Genomic DNA, 16,610 nt, shown 5'->3' on the forward strand with positions numbered 1-16,610 from the left:
ACTACCACCCGGGCATCACTTTCCAGCCTCGCCGGAGATACATCCAGCCCACCTGCCTAGGGCGCCCACCGCGATTAGCAAAAGAGAAGATACTCCACTCAACTTCGGTCTTCTAAACATTCGTTCATTGACAAGTAAGGGACCTCTCATCCAAGACCTCCTATCTGACCGTAAGTTTGACTTTTTCTGCTTAACTGAAACCTGGCAACAACCTGATGACTTTTCTCAGCTAAACGAATCTGCTCCTCTGGGCTTTGTTTACTTTTCTAAACCCCGCTGCTCAGGTCGTGGGGGTGGTCTCGCAATCCTTTTTCGCCAGCACTTGAAAGTCCTGCCAGTTAACGTTGATACCTTTTGTAACCGAGGACAAGGGATGAGTAAACGGGGCAAAGAAATAATTGATCATTTATTTATTACATAAGTTAAACATACAAATTCCCAGTCGTTTCCAGACAGGACTTACAACACATCCTGCCGATATCCCAGCTGCACATGAGACTTACCACACAAACTGTGCGAAATAACACTACAACCCGTCACACCCCGCTTAGTGACACTGCAATCGTGGCACACACTGCAAACAATTCGGGTCTCAGCGCAGCTGGGAATCAGTGCTATGTATGGCCTGTGATCTGAGAGATAAAGGGAAGTGGCACAAACAATTAAAATAAAAAAAACAAAAGAGAGGTTAGTCCGCCCTTACAAAACTTACTCTCAATCAATAACCGCCTCTACGGCTGGACGGACTAACCAAAACAAAATTACAAATCAATCAAAAGAACAAAAAAAAAGGACAGCAGAGACAGCACAGCTGAAAAACAAACAACATTATCAATTAAAATATTACCCAATAAAATAGCAATTTTATAAAACCATTCAAAATCATGAAACTAAAACAAACACTCAATATACCTACAATATTGATCAGTTTCCCTGCGCGCAGTCGATCTAGGGCTTGATCAATTCTTCTATTAAAATTCGTGGTCACACTAAAAAAGTCCAATGACACATTAAAAAATAGGCACATGCAATAGCAAAAGATCCAAACAAAAAAATGGCAAAAGTCTCTTACCGACAGTATACCCACTCGCACCTGAGTGAATTAATTGCCTCTGGTTTTTTCCACAGAAGAGCGCTGACTTCACCCCACACACCCACTACCTTTTCACAGCTCTTCAGCCAATCACCTGGCAGAGAGCAACAAACTGCCAGGTGACACTTGTTACACTTTAGTTCTCTAGAGGTCCTTGCATGTGAGCTGACTGGACCCATTCCCACTATCATAGCTACTGTATACTGCCCCCCCAAACCTAACCCTGTCTTCCTCAGTGACTTTGCTAATCTACTAACCCATCTTTCATCTCTCTCCCCAAATGTGATCTTGGTGGGAGATTTCAACATTCACTTGGACAATAATGACCTTCTGCTCACCAGAGACTTTTCCTCCTGTCTCGAAGGCTCTGAATTTAAACAATTTATCGACTTTCCCACTCACTCTAAAGGACACACTCTGGACTTGGTCTGCTGTTCTGGTCTTACTCCCTCGAATCTTTCTGCTACTGAAATCCCCATAACTGACCACTTCCTCCTTTCATTTAACCTCACTCTCTGCTGCTCTTCTACCAAGCCAACCCGTCTCATCTCGTTCCGCAACATCAAGAACATTGATATGGACATTCTCACTACCAGTTTGGACAATGTTCAGATTCCGGACTTCTATTCTACTCCTGATGATTTGTTGTTATATTATAATAATTGTCTACGCACTGTCCTTGATTCACTGGCTCCTGTAAAAACCCACTCTGTTTCCTTCGCTCGCTCTGCTCCCTGGTTTACCTCTGACCTCCGAGCTCTGAAGGCCAAAGCTCGGCAGCTAGAGTGTAAATATAAGAAATCTGGTTTAACTGTTGATTCAGAAATCTATAAATACCACGTACTTAAGTATAAAGACTCCATTAACAAGGCCAAACAAAGCTTCTACTCTGGTATTATCAGTTCTTATGAGGGTAATGCAAGGACTCTGTTTTCAGTTTTCAACAAGCTAATTCAACCCCCCAACGCTTTACCACCGCACTTCTATTCCTCTGAAACATGCAACTCCTTGATGCTGTTCTGGACTACGAAAATCAATAACATCCACCAGCAACTCAGATCAAATGTTGTGTCTACGCCCTCTCCAGAACCTCTTCTCCTTTTTGAGCCGTTTTCCACTTTTCATCTTCCTGATTTATCTGATATTTCCGAGTTAATATGTAAATCAAAGCCTGCCACATGTCATCTTGACCCCATGCCCACGGGGCTTGTGAAATCCTGCCTCTCTTCTTTACTCCCACTCATTTCTGCTATCATTCACTCTTCTCTCACCACCGGTATCGTTCCCTCCTTATTGAAGACTGCTCTAGTCACTCCTATACTGAAAAAACCTTCCTTAGATCCTAACAACTTTAACAACCTTCGTCCGATTTCCAATCTACCCTTCATTTCTAAGATACTCGAAAAAGTGGTTGCAGCTCAACTTCATTTACACCTGGTTAATAATAACATCTACGAGAGATTTCAATCCTGTTTTCGCTCATGTCACAGTACCGAAACTGCTCTACTTAAAGTCACTAACGATCTTCTAATCGGAGCTGACTCTGGTCTTCTCACCATTCTCGTCCTTTTAGATCTGAGCTCAGCCTTTGACACCATTTCTCACTCTGTCCTTCTAAGCAGACTTTCCTCTCTCGGCATCTCTGACACACCCCTCGTCTGGTTTCAATCATATCTCCTCGACCGCTCCCAGTTTATTCAACTAAGATCATTCCGCTCTCGTCTATTCCCCGTCACCTCTGGTGTACCCCAAGGCTCAGTTTTAGGCCCTCTTCTCTTTATAATATACATCCTCCCTCTAGGTACCATCTTCCGCAAATTTGAATTTCAGTTTCACTGTTTTGCTGATGACACCCAGTTATATCTCTCTTGCAAACCTGATTCCTCCCTCCCACCTTCTTCCCTTACAGAATGTCTATCCGAGTTAAAATCCTGGTTTACCTCTAATTTTCTAAAGCTCAATGAGGATAAAACTGAGATCCTCCTTATTGGCACCAAATCCAACCTTTTGAAGGCAAACCATTTCTCACTCACCATCGATAACTCCACAGTTTTCCATTCTCCTCAGGTTAAGAGCCTTGGTGTCATCCTAGACAGTTCACTTTCCTATAAATCTCACATCAATAATCTCACCCGTTCTGCCTACTTCCATCTACGTAACATTAACAGATTGCTTCCTTCTCTTTCCACCCAGTCTACGTCCATTCTTGTACATAGTCTTGTTACCTCCCGTATTGACTACTGCAGTTCTCTTCTGCATGGTCTCCCCCAAAAATCCCTCCATAAGCTTCAACTGGTTCAGAACTCTGCTGCTCGCATTATCACCAGAACCCCCTCCTACCAGCACATCACCCCTGTTCTTCAGGAACTTCACTGGCTCCCTGTGAAATTCCGGATAATTTTCAAACTTCTTCTGCTCACCTTCAAGGCCATTTATAACCTCGCTCCTTCTTACCTTTCTGACCTGTTAACCACCACTTGTTCTGCCCGTTCACTCCGTTCTTCTTCTTCTATCCAGCTTACTGTACCTTCCTTCCGCCTCACCACCATGGGAAGCAGAGCTTTCAGCTGCTCTGCTCCCAGGCTGTGGAACTCTCTGCCCCCTGAAATAAGAAATATTGATTCTCTCCCCCAGTTTACATCCCAACTCAAAACTCATCTGTTCAAATCTGCATATTCACTGTGAATCCACTGTTTGTTCATTTTATCTTGTGCTTGTATTTTATTGTTCTTATTCTCCCATTGTTTTACTAAGTGTTTTATTCTATTGTAAAGTGTCCTTGGGTGACTTGAAAGGCGCTCATAAATAAAATGTATTATTATTATTATTATTATTATTAAATAGTGCTCCCGGTGATGACAGGTGATTGTTGTCAGGTGTGTGTGTGGGCCAAGGGCGGGAGCCCACAGTGAGCTCCGCCCAGGCAGAGAGGGAGAGAACAGAAACAGCAAATGTAGCCTTGTGGGGAGACCATGACAAACTTAGCCTCAGACAGTCAGAAATATTATAATTCTGATCACTTATCAGTACTGACTTCATCAGAATTGTGAACATCACAGCAGATGCCTTTGTGTGAAAGTAACTGAGAATAAAACAGAAAAACATGAAGGAGATTTTCCTGGTCTGGCTTTGTATAGCAGATAACCTTAAAAATATTCTACAATGTTCTGCATATAAAGTTTAAATTTCTTCAGTATTGAACAACAGAAAAAATAGGCTTTCTTGTCCGAGGTCATTTAAGTGAAAAAAAGAAAAGAAAAAGACAGCAGCCGACAGCGCTGTAAACAATGGTAGACTGGTAGGTAATAAGCGAATGAATAATACAGAAAACAGAGATTGGAGACGGGAAACTGTTCTTGAAATACAGAGAGAGATAGAGAGAGAGAGCTAGCTGTGCATGGAGTGTGATTTTAATAGTCGTGGAAGCAAAACAGCAAAATTCATCACGATATTGATCAAATGTGAAGCGCAGTTTGCTGCTTCTTTTGCTGCTGGCTTGGTGAATTTTGGTTGGAGAGAGACAAAACCTGCAGCTCAGAATCAGCGCAAAAAGACGTAATCACAGCGCGTACCGGACGCATCAGAATCGCTCTACGGACCGTCGGGTGAGAAAGCTGAGAAAGACAAAGTTGAATCTGATGCGTCGGGTCCGTTCTGTGTTTACGTCTTTGTGTGGAATCCGTCTACCTGCTCTCATTTGCTGTTTGATTGTTGTTGAAATGGTTTTGTGAGCTTTAATCTGAGAATCTGGTGTTTCTGGCAAAACACAGTTATATTTTGTTGGGGGAAAACTCTGTAAAAAACCCAGGAGAAATAAAGACACAATGAGACAAAGTTACTTTCTTTATCAAACGTGTACACGGGTGAGCTGCTAAGAACAACTCACACCATGCACAGTGGCTTGGTAATTTTTATAGGAAAGACAGTGAGAACAGGATAAGAAAATACAAAACAAATAAAATAAACAACTCCATATGTGGCGCTAGTCTCGTCAGCAGAGAGCTGGGAGAAGGCTGTGAGAGATAAAACAATCTAAAACAATATGTCCCAAAACAGTATGTCTTTGCTGAGAAAGTCTAAAAAGATAATTCTAAACTAATCTAACCATAGACAAAAGGGCATGCTTGCACATTTAAAAGAAGGTAAAGAAACATAGAAACATTTTTCCTGTAACATTCCCTCCTGTTTTAACTTATTTTAAATGTATACAACAATTGTCTGTGAAGGTTATTTATTAAGTATCTTAAGCAATTTTTAAATTTTCAAAATGTCAGCATAGCAGAAATGGAAGTCATTTGGTCTAAAGAATAAAACAAAAGAAAATAATACAAAGAAAAACATAGTAAATGAAATAACAAGTGGAATAAACAAGAAAAAATAATAAAACTAAAACTACAAAAAATAAAGGATAAAAACCTTATATTTTAAAACGAAAACTTACAAAAAATAAAAGGGTGAAAAGTAAAATGAAAACTTTATATTTAAAAATGATGAAAACCTAATATGTAAAATGAAAACTTCAAAAAATACAAGGATGAAAACCTTAAATTGAAAACTTTATATTTAAAATGAAAACTTCAAAAAATAAAAGGATGAGAACTTCAAAAAATAAAAGCATGAAAACGTTATATTTAAAATGAAAAACTTATGTTTAAAACTCAAGACTTCAAAAAAAATAAAAGCATGAAAACTTGCATAACCTACTAATGTTTTAATCAGTGCATGATCACTTGAAAAAGGCAGAAATCATTTTTAATCACCACGTCATTCATTAGCAGTTATTACAAGTTCTCCTCTAACAGAATTGCAACGGGATGCTGTTCTTCTTGAGGCACGGCAACATAAGCAGTCATTGTAGTTGTTATCATCTTTGAAATCATTACTCTTAGACATGGCGGTGTAGCTGCTCCAGATGTGTGGTCAGTGACATATTTTTGCAGAATGGACAAATTCTGCAAAGCTTCATAAATGTCTCCTCCAGCTTTGTATCCATCAGGGATAAAAGTGCAATATGTCTCCCCGATCAGCTTGCAAACTCCTTGTGATGCTGTTAGCAGGTCTAGAGTCAGTCTGTTCTGCAGCACCATCGTTCTGATGGCCTGCTGTTCTCCTGCTAAGGCGGTTCCCAGGGTCTTAGTCAAGTTGATGTGTCGTAGCAGAGCATATCGGTTGATTTCCACATGATCCTGCACCTCGGCAACTCCAATGCCGGGGATCAAGCTCTGTAAGAATTTCACTCCTCCTCCCCAGATGCGAAACTCTCCCGGCACTCCAGTGTCCACAGTAATGCCGAAAGAATTGGGTGAGGTGAAGTCCACTTCACGTCTCTGTCGGCTGCTTGGGTGATGTGCAACACGTTGCATGAAGAAAACGTGATCTGATAATTCCACCAGGGCGCACAGACCCCCCCAACCTTCAGGGAGTGACAGATAGGCCTTATTGCCACATAGGAAGTACCAGTCAGCCAAAACTCTGGTTCCTTTACTGCTGGGTGCCGTCCGTGCACATCCTGTCTGGTACTGAGTCTTTGTTTGTAGTGGCATTCGGTAGCTGTAGTTGGAGCGACAGTTGAGGCTCATCAGTGTCGCGTTACTGGCACAGGTTTCGTTGAGTGAACAGTCCATACACTTCCTCTCGTTCCTCGGTGGGCAGAAAGTGTATATGTTTTTGCATAGCAGTCAGTTTTATTATTCAAGTAAGCTGTAGTGTTCATAAACTGCCACCAGAAATTAGTGGCATAGCCATGGGGAAACTTGGTGTACTTTCCTTTGTCATACAGTGTCTGCCTTTTCTTCATATAGCGTGACTTATTGTCCCTCACGGAAGCAAAGATGAGGAGCCCGGCCATGGTCAGGGCCGCTGCAGTTGTTAAGAGCCACCACCTCATGACGACGGGACACACCCTCCTGTCGCGAGTAGACCCCCCGGCCAGGAAAGCTGACCCCTCCACCGGGCGAGATCACAACAAGTGGGCAAGCCTGCCGTCAGCTGTGTTTAGATGGCTTCACTTACTGGCTCTGATGGATGCAAGATGGTCGTTCCGCTATTTTGCAAGCTCCAGTTTTTCCTTTGGAGCACTTTGATCAGAACCCAGTCACCGGGCTGTGATCTGCAAGACACTTGATAGACATCATTACATTCTTCGTCATTTACAATCATCTCTTTATTTTCCTACAACTTAGACATACATTTTGCTACTGAAATTGTATCTGCCTTTTTCACTGGGTAGATTTCTGGCCACTTTGAGAATACATCTATAACCACTAGGGTGTATTTTTACCCTTGGCATTCATTTAGCTCAATAAAGTCCATATGGATTGTGTGGTCTCAGGTTTCCCTGAGCATTATATTTTTGACACGTCATGCACGTTCTGACAAATTGTTTTGCTGAGGTTTCAAAATTTACAGTGTAGAATTTACAGTGTAGAAATGAGAGTTGACAATACTGATCAGTCCCCCCGTTGACAAATGCGTACAGCCATGAGTCACTAATGCCGCCATTTTGTGGAGGAATTTTGGCAACACTAGCTTGCCATAACACATCATTAAGTCGTTTGTCAGAACTGCACCGTGTTTTAGCCATTTTGCCTGCTCTGCTGTGCTTGCTGCTTTTGTTCATTTTTCAACACATCCAGTGGAATCTGATGTGTGTTCACTGCCATCAATGTGATGTTTGTCTTTTGTGCCGCCTATTTTGCTGCTCTGTCAGCAAAATTGTTGCCTGTAGTAATGAAAGAGTCAGTAGGCGTTGTAAGAGGTTGGCATGGTGAACTGGTTTTCCGGTTGGTGTAATCATTCCTCTGGTTTTCCAGATTTTTTGCAAAATGATGCACAGCAGAGAAAACATACTGGCTGTCTATATAAATGGTTATTTGTTTATCTTTGTGTATTTCACATGCGCAACAATCTCGTGTGAAGTGACCTTCCTCTCCACGGTTCTAGCAGGCGTTGTCTCTATGTTATCTGCTGTGTCTGCGTGGCTGTCTGCGGCCTTGGTGTTTGTGACTTTGCTCGCCTCTCTGTTCCTGATAGCCACCTGCGAATTAGTGTTTTAGTCTGTTGTCAACAGTCAGCCTTATTTTTAAGTTACAGAATGCTTCTCCTTTTTTTTTTTTTTGTTTGGGAGAATAGATGCAACTCTACATTTTCACTTAAGGCAGTTTTAGATAATTTCTAGTTCTTCAAACAATGCATGGATCTCACACATTTCAAACTTTCAAGTTACGGTTGTTTCCCATTTAAACAAATATATATATATATATATATTTAACTTTGCATTGCTCACAGCTCATAGCTCACAGCTCTAAACCTAGGCATTTTTCAATCATATGCCTAATCACTATGTGTCACTGTGATTCTCAAGTATGGTCACAAGTTCGTTTAAATTCGTTTCCAAAACCAACAAAATAATCAAAGAAAAACAAAAACATAAACGTGTCAGGACACAAAAGAAAAAGAAAAATGCTGCCACCCGAACAAGGCAGAAGTCTACATATGTTGGCTTTTAATAGCATGCAGCTTGTAACATGGTAGACTAATGTGCCTGTGTTAATTCAGCTTTATATTATTGTGTGAAGTTGCACTGGGTTGGGAGTGGTTTTGTGGTTGTCACATTTTTGGTGAGCCAATGGCTGGAATGGGGTTGGACTAATTAGAGGCAGGTGTACTTGATTGCACTGATACACCGGTCTTCTTATAGCCCACACTACAAACACTGCTGTGTTGTTTTGTCTCTCTGTGCAGGTATGTAATGTGATGAAATCAGATATGTTTGGGATGGACGGGTTTTGCCCTATGAATTTTATATTAGGTGTGTCGTTTTGTCTCTCTGTGCAGGCCAGGGCCTATTGTATGCCACAGCCTAAAGGCAGCAGGGTTGCAGAGGCTTGAGTGACCACTGACTATATGCTTGCAGGGTGGTGGGTCTCCAAGGACAACTTCTAACCCTGTTAAAGGCAACATGTGGAGTGCAACTTGGCCGTGTGGCATAGCTGGCTCTGGCCTTGGGACTGTGTGTTTTTATACAAGTCATAAGTGGGACACTGGACTGTTTTATCTTTTATCTCTTGATATGTTTTTTGTCAATAAATTATCTTTTATAATTTTATTGACTGTCATCTTTTTGCCCATGACTGAGACGGTTGGTCAGACCTAGAGTCTTTCTTTGGGTGTGTTACAGCAGCTTCTGCTCTAAAAGAAACAAATAAATAAAAAGAAAAGAAAATGTGGAACATGCTCATCAGCTTAGCAGTGTCTACATATTTAATTCAGCTTCTCAATCCTGTAGTTTTAGCTGTTGTCTACAGGGTTTTGCTTATTGGTTGTTATTATAGGTGTGCTCTATCTCAGCAATGTGTCATTCTAGAATGATAAGTTTCAAGCTGGTCAAGTGCCTCTATGCACTTCATTAGTTTAGTTATTCTCCGTATTGTCTTCATCTCACATGTCATTACACTGAGTTTCAGCAAACCTTAAGCTTGATGCAGACTACTGCTTAACAATTATTCACCTCGCATCATAACCGATTAAGGTGCCTCTTCATATTAATATTATGTCATTGTTAATATTATCCTCTTTGTCTTATATAACAGCAATAGCATATTATAATATTTTATTAGTGTGTACCACTATACTACTACTGAGCCAATTTGTTAGTTAGGATCATCTTATTCAGCAAACAGATAATTTAGAATTCATCCAATCTGCGGTCACATTTGTTCTCTCTGTTGCATGGCGGACCAGGCAGTTCTATTATAATATATTATTTATATTTTATTTTGTATCCATCAAGGGCTTCAGATGACCTGCAGAATCATCCTTTTCCCAGGGTGGAGACAGTTACCTTTTCACACACTGTCCTTGGCTGAACAATGACACAGCCTTAATATACCTTATTTATTTTATTAAAATATTTTTGTGTGAATTATTTGCTTTATATTCATTTTATACATTGTGGGCATGGTCATCATGCCAACTGTGTTTCATTGTTAATATCACTTTACAGGTTGTTATCCTTGCTATTATTAATTTCAAATACTCTAAAGATAATTTCTACTGTAATTTTCCCTTTGTTCATCTTTATTTCGTACTTTTTATATTTATATCTACTCAGTGGGGTCTGTTTTCAACCCTTTTAAACTACTACAAAACTACTGTGATCTCTAGTTTTCACTTAATAAAGGATTATTATGTTCTTCCTGATATGGGTGTTGCTGCAGATGCGGCTGCAGGAGTGAGTGATGGTTTACTAAAAAGATTGTGGGAACTGCACAGTGTCTCGTCTTCTGGTTTTACTAAACTGGCAGTTGAGTTCTGTTCTTCTGACTGTTTATATTTTGTTTTCTTAAATCTCTCAGTTTACAGACACTGTTTTTGTCCGGCGTCTGGACTTTTCTTTTCTCACCACTGCTCGTCAGCAGGAGTGAGTTTTAATTTCACTTGCTTGATTACCCATCTTATTTATGTATTTACTTATTTTTGTTTAAGTAATATATACACAATACAGCTGCTATCACCTTCGCTGGTATTAGAGACGAGAGTGGTTGCTCACACGCCCTTCTACTTTCGGACTATTTCCAAAAGCGGTGTGAACTTTACGAGACGGAACTCGACCGTTCTCTCAACTCACCAGCACGTCAGTGAATAGCAGTAAAAGAAAAACACAGTAGGAGCAGCTCAGTCTCTTATTGGACCGTGAAAATTCAGCTTGCTCCGTTAATTAAAACAATACACACACATACATTCACATTCACACTTATTCGCGCGATCGGAACCCTTATCATAAGGGGAGCTGCCAGTCTTTCTGTAGACGAGCTACTTATTCCCTTGACCCAGCTGGGGGAGCTACCCAGAGCTCCAAACCTAACCCACAAGAGTGGGGAGCTTCCAGTCGACGAGCTCCAAGCTACCAGCCGACGAGCTACTTTAAACCCACAGAAGTGGGGAGCTTCCAGTCGCGACGAGCTACTTTCGCTATTTTAAATTCCCTGAATTTAAAATACGATTTTACGCAAGATTGTGTCAGTGTGTCTGTATCTACCTGGTCAGTGTCGCCGGGTCTGGTCCACCTCGATCGGGCCCCACCACCGTGGGTCGCTTTCTAAGAACGTTGGCCAAGACTCGAATTTAACGCCCTTGGTCTTTGACCACACACCTAGTGTGTGGGCTGTCGACAGACGAGCAACGTGGACTGGTCACGGAGATGGGACACGATGGAGGCGCTCCGGCTCCGAAGGACCAAGAAATGTTGGGGGAAAACTCTGTAAAAAACCCAGGAGAAATAAAGACACAATGAGACAAAGTTACTTTCTTTATCAAACGTGTACACGGGTGAGCTGCTAAGAACAACTCACACCATGCACAGTGGCTTGGTAATTTTTATAGGAAAGACAGTGAGAACAGGATAAGAAAATACAAAACAAATAAAATAAACAACTCCATATGTGGCGCTAGTCTCGTCAGCAGAGAGCTGGGAGAAGGCTGTGAGAGATAAAACAATCTAAAACAATATGTCCCAAAACAGTATGTCTTTGCTGAGAAAGTCTAAAAAGATAATTCTAAACTAATCTAACCATAGACAAAAGGGCATGCTTGCACATTTAAAAGAAGGTAAAGAAACATAGAAACATTTTTCCTGTAACATATTTGAAAGTCGATTCAGGATTTACAGTGGGGCAAAAAAGTATTTAGTCAGCCACCAATTGTGCAAGTTCCCCCACCTAAAATGATGACAGAGGTCAGTAATTTGCACCAGAGGTAGACTTCAACTGTGAGAGACAGAATGTGAAAAAAAAATCCATGAATCCACATGGTAGGATTTGTAAAGAATTTATTGGTAAATCAGGGTGGAAAATAAGTATTTGGTCAATAACAAAAATACAACTCAATACTTTGTAACATAACCTTTGTTGGCAATAACAGAGGTCAAACGTTTACTATAGGTCTTTACCAGGTTTGCACACACAGTAGCTGGTATTTTGGCCCATTCCTCCATGCAGATCTTCTCGAGAGCAGTGATGTTTTGGGGCTGTCGCCGAGCAACACGGACTTTCAACTCCCGCCACAGATTTTCTATGGGGTTGAGGTCTGGAGACTGGCTAGGCCACTCCAGGACTTTCAAATGCTTCTTACGGAGCCACTCCTTTGTTGCCCGGGCGGTGTGTTTTGGATCATTGTCATGTTGGAAGACCCAGCCTCGTTTCATCTTCAAAGTTCTCACTGATGGAAGGAGGTTTCGGCTCAAAATCTCACGATACATGGCCCCATTCATTCTGTCCTTAACACGGATCAGTCGTCCTGTCCCCTTGGCAGAAAAACAGCCCCATAGCATGATGTTTCCACCCCCATGCTTCACAGTAGGTATGGTGTTCTTGGGATGCAACTCAGTATTCTTCTTCCTCCAAACACGACGAGTTGAGTTTATACCAAAAAGTTCTACTTTGGTTTCATCTGACCACATGACATTCTCCCAATCCTCTGCTGTATCATCCATGTGCTCTCTGGCAAACTTCAGACGGGCCTGGACATGCACTGGCTTCAGCAGCGGAACACGTCTGGCACTGCGGGATTTGATTCCCTGCCGTTGTAGTGTGTTACTGATGGTGACCTTTGTTACTTTGGTCCCAGCTCTCTGCAGGTCATTCACCAGGTCCCCCCGTGTGGTTCTGGGATCTTTGCTCACCGTTCTCATGATCATTTTGACCCCACGGGATGAGATCTTGCGTGGAGCCCCAGATCGAGGGAGATTATCAGTGGTCTTGTATGTCTTCCATTTTCTGATGATTGCTCCCACAGTTGATTTTTTCACACCAAGCTGCTTGCCTATTGTAGATTCACTCTTCCCAGTCTGGTGCAGGTCTACAATACTTTTCCTGGTGTCCTTCGAAAGCTCTTTGGTCTTGGCCATGGCGGAGTTTGGAGTCTGACTGTTTGAGGCTGTGGACAGGTGTCTTTTATACAGATGATGAGTTCAAACAGGTGCCATTCATACAGGTAACGAGTGGGGGACAGAAAAGCGTCTTACAGAAGACGTTACAGGTCTGTGAGAGCCAGAGATTTTCCTTGTTTGAGGTGACCAAATACTTATTTTCCACCCTAATTTACGAATAAATTCTTTACAAATCCTACCATGTGAATTCATGGATTTTTTTTTTCACATTCTGTCTCTCACAGTTGAAGTGTACCTCTGGTGCAAATTACTGACCTCTGTCATCATTTTAGGTGGGGGAACTTGCACAATCGGTGGCTGACTAAATACTTTTTTGCCCCACTGTAATTAATTGATATCGCTTTATTCAAGCTACTCACCTCCCACTTCCACCTGCACTTTCAACTGGACCACGGCCAATCAGAGAGGTCCCGCCCCTGACTATCTCTGATTGGTTTAGTCCACAATAGGGGCAAAATGTGTGTCTGTTGTTGACCACAGGGAAGGTTGCCGATTTTTTTTTTTGCTACCCAAACATTTGGTCGCACAGGTGCAACCAAATATTATTTTTTAGTCGCACCACTGAAAAATTTGGTCGCATTTGCGACCAAATTGGTCGCACTCTAGAGCCCTGACATGGCCCAAGAACGTGGTCTCTCTCACCAACAGCCGGCATTTCGCGGGGTTGAGCCGCAGCCCAGCTCGTCGGATGGCACTCAAGACCTCGCTCAGGTGAGACAGTGCACTGTCGAAGTCGCCACCGTGCACCAACAGGTCATCCAGGTACACAACGCAGCGGCTACAAGGGATATCCACGAGCACCCTCTCCATCAGTCTCTCAAACGTCGCTGGTGCATTGCAGAGCCCAAATGGCATGACTCTGAACTGCCACAGCCCCTGTCCAATGGTGAATGCAGTCTTAGGCCTTGCGTGTGGGGCTCGCTCCACCTGTCAGTAACTGCTGCGTAGGTCGAGGGAGCTGAACCAACTGGAGCCGGTAACGTAATCTAGGGCCTCATCGATCCGCAGCAGCGGGTACAAGTCCTTCTTGGTGACTGCATTGAGACGGTGAAAGTCCATGCAGAACCTCGGGCTGCCATCCTTCTTCCCCACCAGAACCACAGTGTTTGCCCAGCTTAATGCAGACTGTTTAAACTAAACAAGCTGCTTTTTCACATATTAAACCCTGTCACCCGCAGTATTGCTTTCTGTTTCAACAGTTAAAGCAGTAGAGACGAACTGTTTGCATGTGCGTTGAACTCTAGCTTGCTTAACCAGGCTAGCTGTTAGCTTATAGCTCACGCTAGCAACCAGCGAGCAGTTAAAAAGACAGCTGAAGCTGCACAAAACACCCACAAACTTATCTCACTACAACATAGCGCCGAAAATATGACTCGCAGCTCGAGCTCGACACAGCTGCTGTAACATAAGCATCCAGCTAACCACAGCTAAAAAGATATTTAGAGAAAACTTACCGTTTCCTCAGGTTACACGAGTTGAGTTGTTTCACGCTGAAAAGTTGGTTTGTTTTGGCTCTCACTGAAGACACCGACACTGAAGACATAGCTGTTCTTTTGTACTGCTTTTAAGTGAAACATTCTTTGTATGTGAGGAAAATGCTGTTCATCCTCTTCAGCATTAGCATAGACTCTGCCATGTTTTCATGTTTCTTCTTTCCGCTTCCGCCGTGTGTCCGCTACTTTGAAACTCTTGGGCCGCTCTGCCCGCCACAGTTTCAAACTGGTCATGTGACTGCATGGCCACATCTCATTGGTAAAAAAGTTACCGGAAACTCCACTGGCGGCATGTTATCTAATGTGTTAAACTAATTATTTTTTTAAAAGTAACGAGTCGAATTTTGCAAATGTAGCGGAGTAAAAGTACCGTTTCTTCTTCACAAATGTACTCAAGTAAAAGTAAAAAGTATCGTGGAAAAAAGGTACTTTAAAAGTACATTTTTTTCAAAAACGTACTCGTGTAAATGTAACGGAGTAAATGTAACTCGTTACTACTGTTGAAATCTCCCAATTCTTTTAATCTTTGGGCTGAAGGAAGGACAATACTCGGTGTATAAATGCTCAATCAACAATCATTTATTTCCATACAATTCAACAATCAGAGCATTACAGCGTCCGGACGGGAGAGATGCTTGCAGAGGGTCAACAGCATGTCTCAAAATGGTAGCAACTTTCACAGACTTTTATAGCTAGTAACAGCCCCCCTCCTTGTCATAAAAGCTGCATCTTCACATGTTTTTCTAATTCTTAGCGAGCCTGGCTCCTGACCTTGCCTCCCTGTCTTTCTGTGTGAAGTAGGAAGGGGGGTAAGGAATGTGGTTTTATCTCTCCTGCCCAGACACCTAGTCCCCTTCTTACAGCCTTCTTCACATGATTCAGCAATAAAACATTTCAAGAAAACAGTGTAAGACATTCACAGCTGATCAAGGATACAGAGTAATGCACACTTTATCTAATGAACTACAAAATGATTATGTTTCTTTTATTCAAGAGTATAATAAAGACTAAACTACATACATAGCACACCATCAGAACTAAAGGATAATATATGGCCTACATCTGTTAACCTAATTTACTACATTGACTACTGGTCATAAAATGGCATATGTTTAACTACTAGTCTCAACAATCCCCCTTTGATCTCTTTTCTCCAAAGAGATCACTTACAACACGCATTCCAGGGTCACAAGGTCCACGTCTCTCCACTCCTCAGGCTCATCCTTTAACAGAGGCATCATGACCCCCCGGCCCTCCGGCCCTGAGGCTACGGCCCTGTCAATAAGACGAACTACTAGTGCTCTGAGGCAAGGGACCAAACAACAACCACATGTGGTTAAGATTGCATCGAAAACAGACAGTGAGACCATGATTGACATAACAAAACCTTTCCATTGCCCAAAAACAGAAGTCATCCATTCCTCCAGCGGATTTTCAATACCTGAATGTTCATGCATATTATGGGCCAGAGTTCGTAGCCCCTCCAGTGCTCAAGTTACAGAGCCATCCGGAGCAGTATTGTTGGGAATAAAAGTACAACACATTTGTCCAAACATTTCAGAGGTTGGACCTACTTGTTCCGCTAACCCCTGAATCGCATCACGGGTCAAATTTGACAGTCGGAGAACGTTATAATACACATAGTTAATTCTATCGACGTTTTTGTTGGGGGTGACGGGAAACAAGGCAGAAAGTACTGGGATGTTTTCAAAACCGGCTGCTATCTGATCTACTAATTTAAACTCATTTGGGACGCCACGCGGAACACCGATAGAATCTATATATGTGGGTGAATTAACAGTTAAATCAAACGACCAAGAAGATCCTTTAGGCCACCCCTGACGTCTGCGCCTAGGTGGTCGTCGCGCATTCCCCTCTACCCCCTTGGATTTACCCTTACCCCCTATTATCAGCAGAGACGCTCCTAGTCTGACCATGGCACAAACACCAACCGCTTCATTTGGTATCCGCACATGCAGACTCCCACCTCCGCAATAATAGTACAAACCGGCTCGAGCCCAAGTCCCCACGACCGTGGCGCCCGCACGCGCTGCCTCCCCTCTTCCTGGAAATGTGA

The 16,610-nt window shown here is 42.4% G+C and overlaps 1 long non-coding RNA gene across 1 annotated transcript; it reads right to left on the reverse strand.

Annotated features, from left to right (window-relative positions):
* Window positions 1–395: 395 nt before the first annotated feature.
* Window positions 396–1,221, reverse strand: LOC309692969. Its single transcript, XR_014272544.1, has 2 exons — window positions 1,073–1,221; window positions 396–989 (listed from the first exon to the last, which is right to left on the reverse strand). It is a non-coding gene; the product is annotated as an uncharacterized lncRNA (long non-coding RNA).
* Window positions 1,222–16,610: the final 15,389 nt, after the last annotated feature.

The sequence above is a fragment of the Aulonocara stuartgranti genome (assembly GCF_965226115.1).
Source record: "Aulonocara stuartgranti genome assembly, chromosome: 17".
Classification (NCBI taxonomy): domain Eukaryota; kingdom Metazoa; phylum Chordata; class Actinopteri; order Cichliformes; family Cichlidae; genus Aulonocara; species Aulonocara stuartgranti.